This window comes from Chiloscyllium plagiosum, chromosome 36 (genome assembly GCF_004010195.1).
Source record: "Chiloscyllium plagiosum isolate BGI_BamShark_2017 chromosome 36, ASM401019v2, whole genome shotgun sequence".
In the NCBI taxonomy this organism is placed as follows: domain Eukaryota; kingdom Metazoa; phylum Chordata; class Chondrichthyes; order Orectolobiformes; family Hemiscylliidae; genus Chiloscyllium; species Chiloscyllium plagiosum.
This window is the reverse complement of record NC_057745.1, coordinates 15,119,028-15,126,813: the sequence shown is the minus strand read 5'-3', so window position 1 is coordinate 15,126,813 and position 7,786 is coordinate 15,119,028. Positions and strand designations below refer to the sequence as shown.

Genomic DNA, 7,786 nt, shown 5'->3' with positions numbered 1-7,786 from the left:
GTCACATAGCACTGGCTTCAGCCTTGGTCATTCACAGCTCCTAATCTCCCTATAATCTCTCTATGCACTGCCATTATAATCTCTTTATTGCTACCTTTTGCTTCTGGAGCCATGACTCACCTATTTCTCCCCTTTTTTTTAGCTTTGACAGAGGGTCAGTTAGACTTGAAACATCAGCTCTTTTCTCTCCTTACAGATGCTGCCAGACCTGCTGAAGTTTTCCAGCATTTTCTCTTTTGGTTTCAGATAATGTTCACTAGGCTGTTCCTGGGTATGGAGGGACTGTCATATAGGGAGAGTTTGAGTAGGTTGGGCCTCCATTCAATGGAATTTAGAAGAATGAGCGGTAACTTTTTTTATTGAAACAAAATTCCTAAGGGACCTGACTCTGTAGATACAGCAAAACTGTTTGTCCTTTGGGAGAATATAGGACCAGAGAGCATAATCAAGGTATCAGCAATTTGAGATGGATGATGAGGAATATCTCTGTGTAATTCTTTCACTGTGGAGGCTGTCCAGGCTGAATCGCTAAGTATATTCAAAGCTGAGATATACAATCAGTAAGGGAATTTAGGGTAATGGGGAAAAGCCAGGAAAGATTACCAGATCAGCCATGATCATCTTGAATACCAGAGCATGCCTGATGGCCTATTTCTGCCCCTACGTCTTATGGTACATTGTATGTTCATTTGGCAAAAGTGAATTTGATCCAATCATGTTAAGTACTAATCTCCACTAGAGATTAAAACTTTCATGAATTTCTGAGCAGGGTCCTTGTCTCTCACTTGACCAGACATAATTGTATTTGAGTAAATCAGATGATTACTATCTATTTTCTTCTGAACAACATAATTATCAACATTGACCATGTTGCCTTTGAATTCTTTGTAAAACTTGAGTCATGCATTAACTATGAACATGACTCCTGTCTGATCTGTGACACAAACTCATTACTGTTGGTAATAACAATGTGCAATAGCATTCTTCATGTAATGGACTAGTGCTGATGCAGAAAGGTCAAATGAGGACAGATTTGGGAAGGGATTTATTTACTCTCTCTGTTCATAACATACAACAGTACAGCTCAGAAACTGTCCCAATGGCCCACCACGTCTGTGCCAACCATGATGCCGTTCTAAACTAATCCCATCTTTAAGTGTACTTCATTGTATTTTGAGTGCTTTGATTATGGGAACAGATTTTAAAATACCACCTATCATTAGTCCCTCATAATTATGAGAGCAGCAACAGAAGCCAACAAGTTACACTTTCTAAGCAGGTGAGAGAGCAGAGTCGGCAGTTTCTCCAACTGTGTGTGTGTGTGGACAGTAGCTTCATAAAGAAGGGCAAACCTGCGAGAGGGGGTAGTGGCAGCAGGAGATTAAAGTTGGTGGCAGACAGCCTCATTGTGCCCCTCCATTTTTGCTATAACAGGTATAAAGAGATTGTTCGTGAATATTTCTTCCATGCCCCTCTTGGCTTACATCAGGAGATATTATTGTAGCTGAAAAGTACACTTAAACACTTTTTTTTTTACCAGAGATGGCTAGACAGATGTGTTTCAGCTATAGTATGTAGAAGTGGGTGGATCCCAATGGATTGCATGGTGACCGCACCTGTGGTGAATGGCCGCCTGAAACTTAGGTTGTGTTCAAGCTGGTGTCTGAGCTATAGACACTGCAACACAGAGGGAGAGATACCTGGCCATTGTGCTTCAGAAGGTGGTCATAACTCTTTAATTACATCAGGGACCTGAGGGTTTGACAGCGAATGATCAGTCTTCCAACAACTCCTGCCTGCTATGCATGGATACACTTATTTACAAAGAATAGGGCTCTGTGTCAATACATAATTTACAATACTATTAACTAAGCCATACTACTAGCCCAACTGTTGATCTTAAATTGGTTGTTTGCGTATTTGCCAGACACAGGTCTTTGACAACCCGCCTCTCTATTCAACAATGCTTGATTTTGTAACAAAGCTTGACATCAAAATTTCTGAAGAGACTGGTAACAGAAGAGTAGATAAGTTGCCTGACCCTTCATTCTTCTTCCCCTCTTTAATTAAATCATGGCCAATCAGCTACATTTTAGCCAGGGCTTTGCTCCAAATATCTTTAGGTATTCTTGATCAACCTGATTTGGAGATGCCGGTGTTGGACTGGGGTGTACAAAGTTTAAAAAATGACACAACAGGTTATAGTCCAACAGGTTTAATTGGAAGCACACTAGCTTTCGGAGTGTCGCTCCTTCATCAGGTGATTGTGTGATGAAAGAACAGCACTCAGAAAGCTAGTGTGCTTCCAATTAAACCTGTTGGACTATAACCTGGTGTTGTGTGATTTTTAAACTTTGATCAACCTGCTCATTATGCCTGGTAGAAGTTGAAGCTGAAAATGTGTTGCTGGAAAAGCGCAGGTCAGGCAGCATCGACGTTTTGGGCATAAGCCCTTCTTCAGGAAGCCATTCCTGAAGAAGGGCTTATGCCCGAAACGTCAATTCTCCTGCTCCTTGGATGCTGCCTGACCTGCTGTGCTTTTCCAGCAACACATTTTCAGCTCTGATCTCCAGCATCTGCAGTCCTCACTTTCTCCTGGTAGAAGTTGAACTCAGGCTTTCTGACTCAAGGTAGGGATACTACCACCGTGCTTTTTGTATCCCTTGATAGCCTTTTTCATATACTTTGGCTCATGAACAACAATCTCAGATGCTATTGCTATGTATTTTGAGAAGGTTTTTCATCTAAACTTGTCCTTTTTGAGATTTGGGAAAGATATTCCAGTTAATCCTTTATCTGGAATGATGAAAGTATTCCCTGTTGCAATATGGCACTATTTTACTGGTCAAATAAGCTAAAGCCTAAATAACAGCATTCTGAATATACAAACCTGGTGAGCTTTTACATGTTGATCAACTACTGCAACTATACCATATTCCTTTCACAGACATTCCTTGATTCAAATGACTTTTTGATTTTTTTTTAAAAATTGTGGATGTGATTTTTAGCTGAGGCAGATTAGATCAGGTTAGTAGCCTGACAGTGTCATTCTGAGGTAAGGTACTTGTGAATTCAGAAGACACTATCTGTATTTGTACTGTTTTTATTGGCTGTAGTTGATGCCAAATGATGTCACTAGCATACCCTTTCTGGTCCAGAATTACTGAACATACCCACAAAAGGAGGCTTCTGTTTATTTGTATCAATCAAGACTGACTGACTGAACAAATGGTTTACAAAATGAGCACTGTGTATCACAATAAGTGAAATATTTTATTAGTCAGGACTGCCCAAGAGTTTTAGGATGGGTTCAAAGCACGGCACGGTGGCACAGTGGTTAGCACTGCTGCCTCGCAGCGCCTGAGATCCGGGTCAATTCCCGCCTCAGGCGACTGACTGTGTGGAGTTTGCACGTTCTCCCCGTGTCTGCGTGGGTTTCCTCCGGGTGCTCCGGTTTCCTCCCACAGTCCAAAGATGTGCAGGTCAGGTGAATTGGCCATGCTAAATTGCCCGTAGTGTTACGTAAGGGGTAAATGTAGGGGTATGGGTGGGTGGCGCTTCGGCGGGGCGGTGTGGACTTGTTGGGCCGAAGGGCCTGTTTCCACACTGTAAGTAATCTAATCTAATCTAATATATTAGAGTCATAGGAGATCTACAGCCTCAAAACAGACCCTTTGGTCAACTTGCCATTGAAGTGATTTCACTCATCCAATCTAATCTTCAGTGATCATCAAAAGACAGTTCCTGACTTTTGTTTTGATAGATTTCTAAATCTGGATAAAATCAGATAAATGGCTGAATCCTGGAGTTACTTTGTCAAGAGTTGGGCCTGTAGGGATTGCCATTAAGATGGCTCTATTCATTTGAGTAGTTGTGGCCAGGCCAGATGTAATCCTCTTTAACAAGTCCAACATGCATTTTACAACTTTTTTAAAATTAAGTGCAAAAAGCACTTCCCAACCAATTATTTATCGTATGAGCACGATTTTACAATGACTTTTGAAAATAGTTCCTGCATAGACTAAATGCTAGCATTTAGTGATGAGGGAGTGACGTATTACAGAAGTGGTTGTGTGAAAGCAAGAAGACATTGGTTTTACTGGAATATACACCTCACGTGCACTGTACCGTGAGTTGTTATATTTTTCATAAGCCTGTTAAATATTCCCTGAAATACCAATTTAGAAAAAATAACATTCTGTAGCACGAAAGAAGGGGATTGACTGCTCAACAAACTGAATATTTGTCAAAACAAGAAAAATGTTTAAGGGCTTTTTTTCTACACTGGTGAGGCTTTTGGTTTTATTCATAAGAATAGGAGAGGTCTTTTCCGGCACCAATTACCAGGTTTTTCATCATGAGCAGAAGTTCCAGATGTTGTAACAAATTGGTAGGTACCACAGATCAGAGGACTGCTCAGTTTGAGATGTAAAGAATTGTTGAATTGTATATTTTGTTTAATTCTTGATGCATTAACACACCTAGAGTTAAATGGATTCCCAAAGGCTTCTTGAAAGTTATTGGTTCTGTAACTCGTGTATAGCCAGGAACCTGAATATACAAAGAATGCTGGAGTTGTCTAACTATTCTTTACTTGTAAGTGGGATGTCAACATTTATTGCCTAACCTGGAACCTTGAAGATTATTGAAAACCCCCTTGAACTGCTCTAGTCCATAAGAGTACATGCACCTACTCTGCAGATAGTGGGAACTCCAGAATTTTGATAGTTATAGGAAAAGGATTATATTTCTAGGTCCAGATGATGTGTGGTTTGAAAGGAAATTTTCAGGTGGGAGTTTTCCTATTCATCTAATAATGCCTTTTTTTTTTTAACAAGTCTTAAATTGTAATTCCAGCTTATTCTCAATACAATTTCTTCATGACCAACATTTTAAAAAGTTCATTTCTCAAAACTGAACATTCTGTAGCATGAAAGCATTTTCAGTGGGCCAACTTAATTGATCTGTTTATACTTTGGCCACGGTCAAAGATCATTGATCTGGAGCCTTGAATAAAACCAGAAAAGACTGGTCAGCGCTGGCAGCATCTGTGCAGAGAAACTGTAAATGCTTTGTTAATAATGACACTTCATCAGAACTGGAAAGTCTAGAAGTGTGATCGGTTTTGAGTCAGTTTTAAAAAAGAGGTGCGAGCACAAGAGAGACAGGAATGACACAGTCAAGTCTCTGGAGTTGCCACTTGTCTACCTGGCTCAATAGCATGAGCTGCCAGGTTTTCCTGCACTTTGTCAATCACAGACTTCTACTTGCTAGCTTCCACCTGCACCAAATCAGCAAACAGGCATAAAACAAACAGGAGTTGCTACACGGGCCTTTTACTGGTGGTGGTTAGCCTTTAGAAAAGTAAACACAGTCACAATGATTTTGGTAACTCAGTTTGTGTAATAGCACTTCTGGGTATTCTTTTTCTTAAAAAGGCGGCCATCCGGCCAGCCAGTTCCTTTAGAGTCATAGAAATGTACAGCACTGGTACAGACAATTCAGTCCAACTCGTCCATGTCGACCAGATATCTCAACCCACACTAGTCCCATCTGCCAGCACCTGGCTTATATCCCTCCAAATTCCTCCTATTCACTTACCCATCCAGATGCCTTTTAAATGTTGCAATTGTACTAGCTTCCACCACTTCCTCTGGCAGCTCATTCCATACACTTACCACCCTCTGGAAAAAGTTGCCCCTTAGGTCTCTTATCTTCTTCTCTCACTCTAAACCTATCACTCGATTAGCCAAGCCAGAGTCTCTGTAGTCTCCTTATGTTCTCTTTGCAAATCACTTTCCTACCTCGCTATATATTATCAACAAATTTGGCAACTACACATTCCAAGCATTCATCTGAGACACTTTTGTCAATTACAAGTGGTTGAAAATCCCAATTATGATCCCTGCAGTACATCACTTGTTTCAGTTTGCCATGCAGAGAAAGACTCCCCATACATACACATTTCCTGTTAGCCCAACCATTTTCTACCCATGCTAAAATGTAACCCCAACTACATGAGCATTTATAAATTAGATTGGCCAAAAAGCATTCCATTATCTTTTCTATCTTCAGACTTGTTATTCACTGTGAATTTAAAAACTATTGAATTCAAAATAACCACTATCATTCTTCACATTCCAATTACTTCCAAGCGTAATCTTTAGTAGTACTAACCTGGTGAAGCACTGGCTTCTTCCACTGGAGATATACTATGGTCACTAGCCCAGAGAGTTCAGTCATGCTGCAAATTATGCCAAGGCCATGGGTTCAATGCTTAAGATTCAGTATCTTCACTGCTGTAGCCTGGGTTCAATTCCCAGTTTGGGATGTGAATTTGTTATTCAGACAGGACTGTTGTGATGCAGGTGATGGTGTCTTTACCCCTGAGCCAGGAGGTCTGGGTTCACATCTCTCCTGCTCCAGAGGTAAGTAATAACATCTCTGGAGTGGTTGATTAGAAAATAAAACTGCTTTCAGGAGAGAAAGCAGAGTTAATGATTTGGGTCTAGTGACCCTTCAGAACCAGCAAATAGATATGCCAGGCTCTGTAAGCCTCTGTTAGGAGAGCTTCCCAAGGTTAAAGGGTGTTTTGAACTTGCCATCTGACCCTTGCTCTTTGACATCAATCCAGTAGGTCTAGGTCTTTACAGCCAGAGTTTGTCTTACCTAAGCACCACTTCTGCCTCAGGAGAGAGAGAGCATATGACTCCAATTGTTTATCCTGTGACCCAATTATGGGTCATGGCCCACAGTTTGGGAACTGCTTTCCATTTTCAATTTGTGCCCTTTAGCCTACTTCAAAAGTCCTGTTTCAGTTTACATGAATCAGGATTTTTTTTTAAAGAAATGAACTTTATGTTGATTATGAGGAAACTATCTGGAACAAGCTGGAATTTCAAAAGTTTAAGACCTGTTCAAATAATGAATGGCATCATCAGCAAAAGTGCTCATTGGACTAAACCAAGAATGCAAAGACCACCCCCACCCACCAAACCCCTGACAAGACCTTGCAAAACATGTGCCTGTTAACATGATCTGATTGAGTTGTTTGCAAATAATTATACTGGCTTTGCCTTTTGCTTCCTCAGTTAGATAATCAGGCACACATGACTGTGAAACAATAGCTTGTGTTGCATTTGCACAATGCTGTTTTAATAAATTATCCTTCAGTGTGTAATTTCAGGGCAGGTACAATCTAGCAACATTGATGTAAGCTTTTGTTGTGCCAATTTTTTTTAAAGTCCAGTAAACCATTAAACCAGTCTTTTTAAACATTACTGACATTGTTGAATCATAGTTTAGTTGTAAAATATTATGCAACTTGTCAGTTGTTTAACCCAGAACTCATTTAAATGTTAACTGACCAAACTTTGTTTTCATAATAATAGTTTAATGGCATTCACTGTAAGTCAGCCAGCAACTTCTAGTGAGACAAATGTAGACCATGAATTGCAAACTGCTGCAATTTACTGGACAACATGCACTGCTCCACCATTAGCGTCCCAAAGAAAACAGCCTTCACCTTTAACCTTCTTGAGTTAAGAAATTGATGTATACACTGGAAATTTTAGTGTAGAAACTTTAGAAAAGCGCCTGTCTAGTTTGTTCCTGCAACACCACTCAAACATTCTGGCACAGAATGCAAACTAGAGTGCTATTCCTGTAGGGAGTAAAGTTAGATTTTTTTTTAAAATTGATTTTTAGTTTTCTCACATGTACCCAACCTCTCCTTCTGGCTCTTTGTTCTCAAACGTTAAACTTCTGTGGTTCATAAAATAGACTG

General features: G+C 40.1%; 1 long non-coding RNA gene across 1 annotated transcript in view; it reads right to left on the bottom strand.

The window, feature by feature from the left end:
• Nucleotides 1–6,659, bottom strand: part of LOC122540987 — a 42,093-nt gene extending 35,434 nt beyond the window's left edge. Inside the window, exon 1 of the long non-coding RNA XR_006309481.1 lies at nt 6,178–6,659. This is a non-coding gene — a long non-coding RNA (uncharacterized LOC122540987). The remainder of the gene's footprint in view (nt 1–6,177) is intronic.
• Between the last annotated feature and the right edge of the window lie 1,127 nt (nt 6,660–7,786).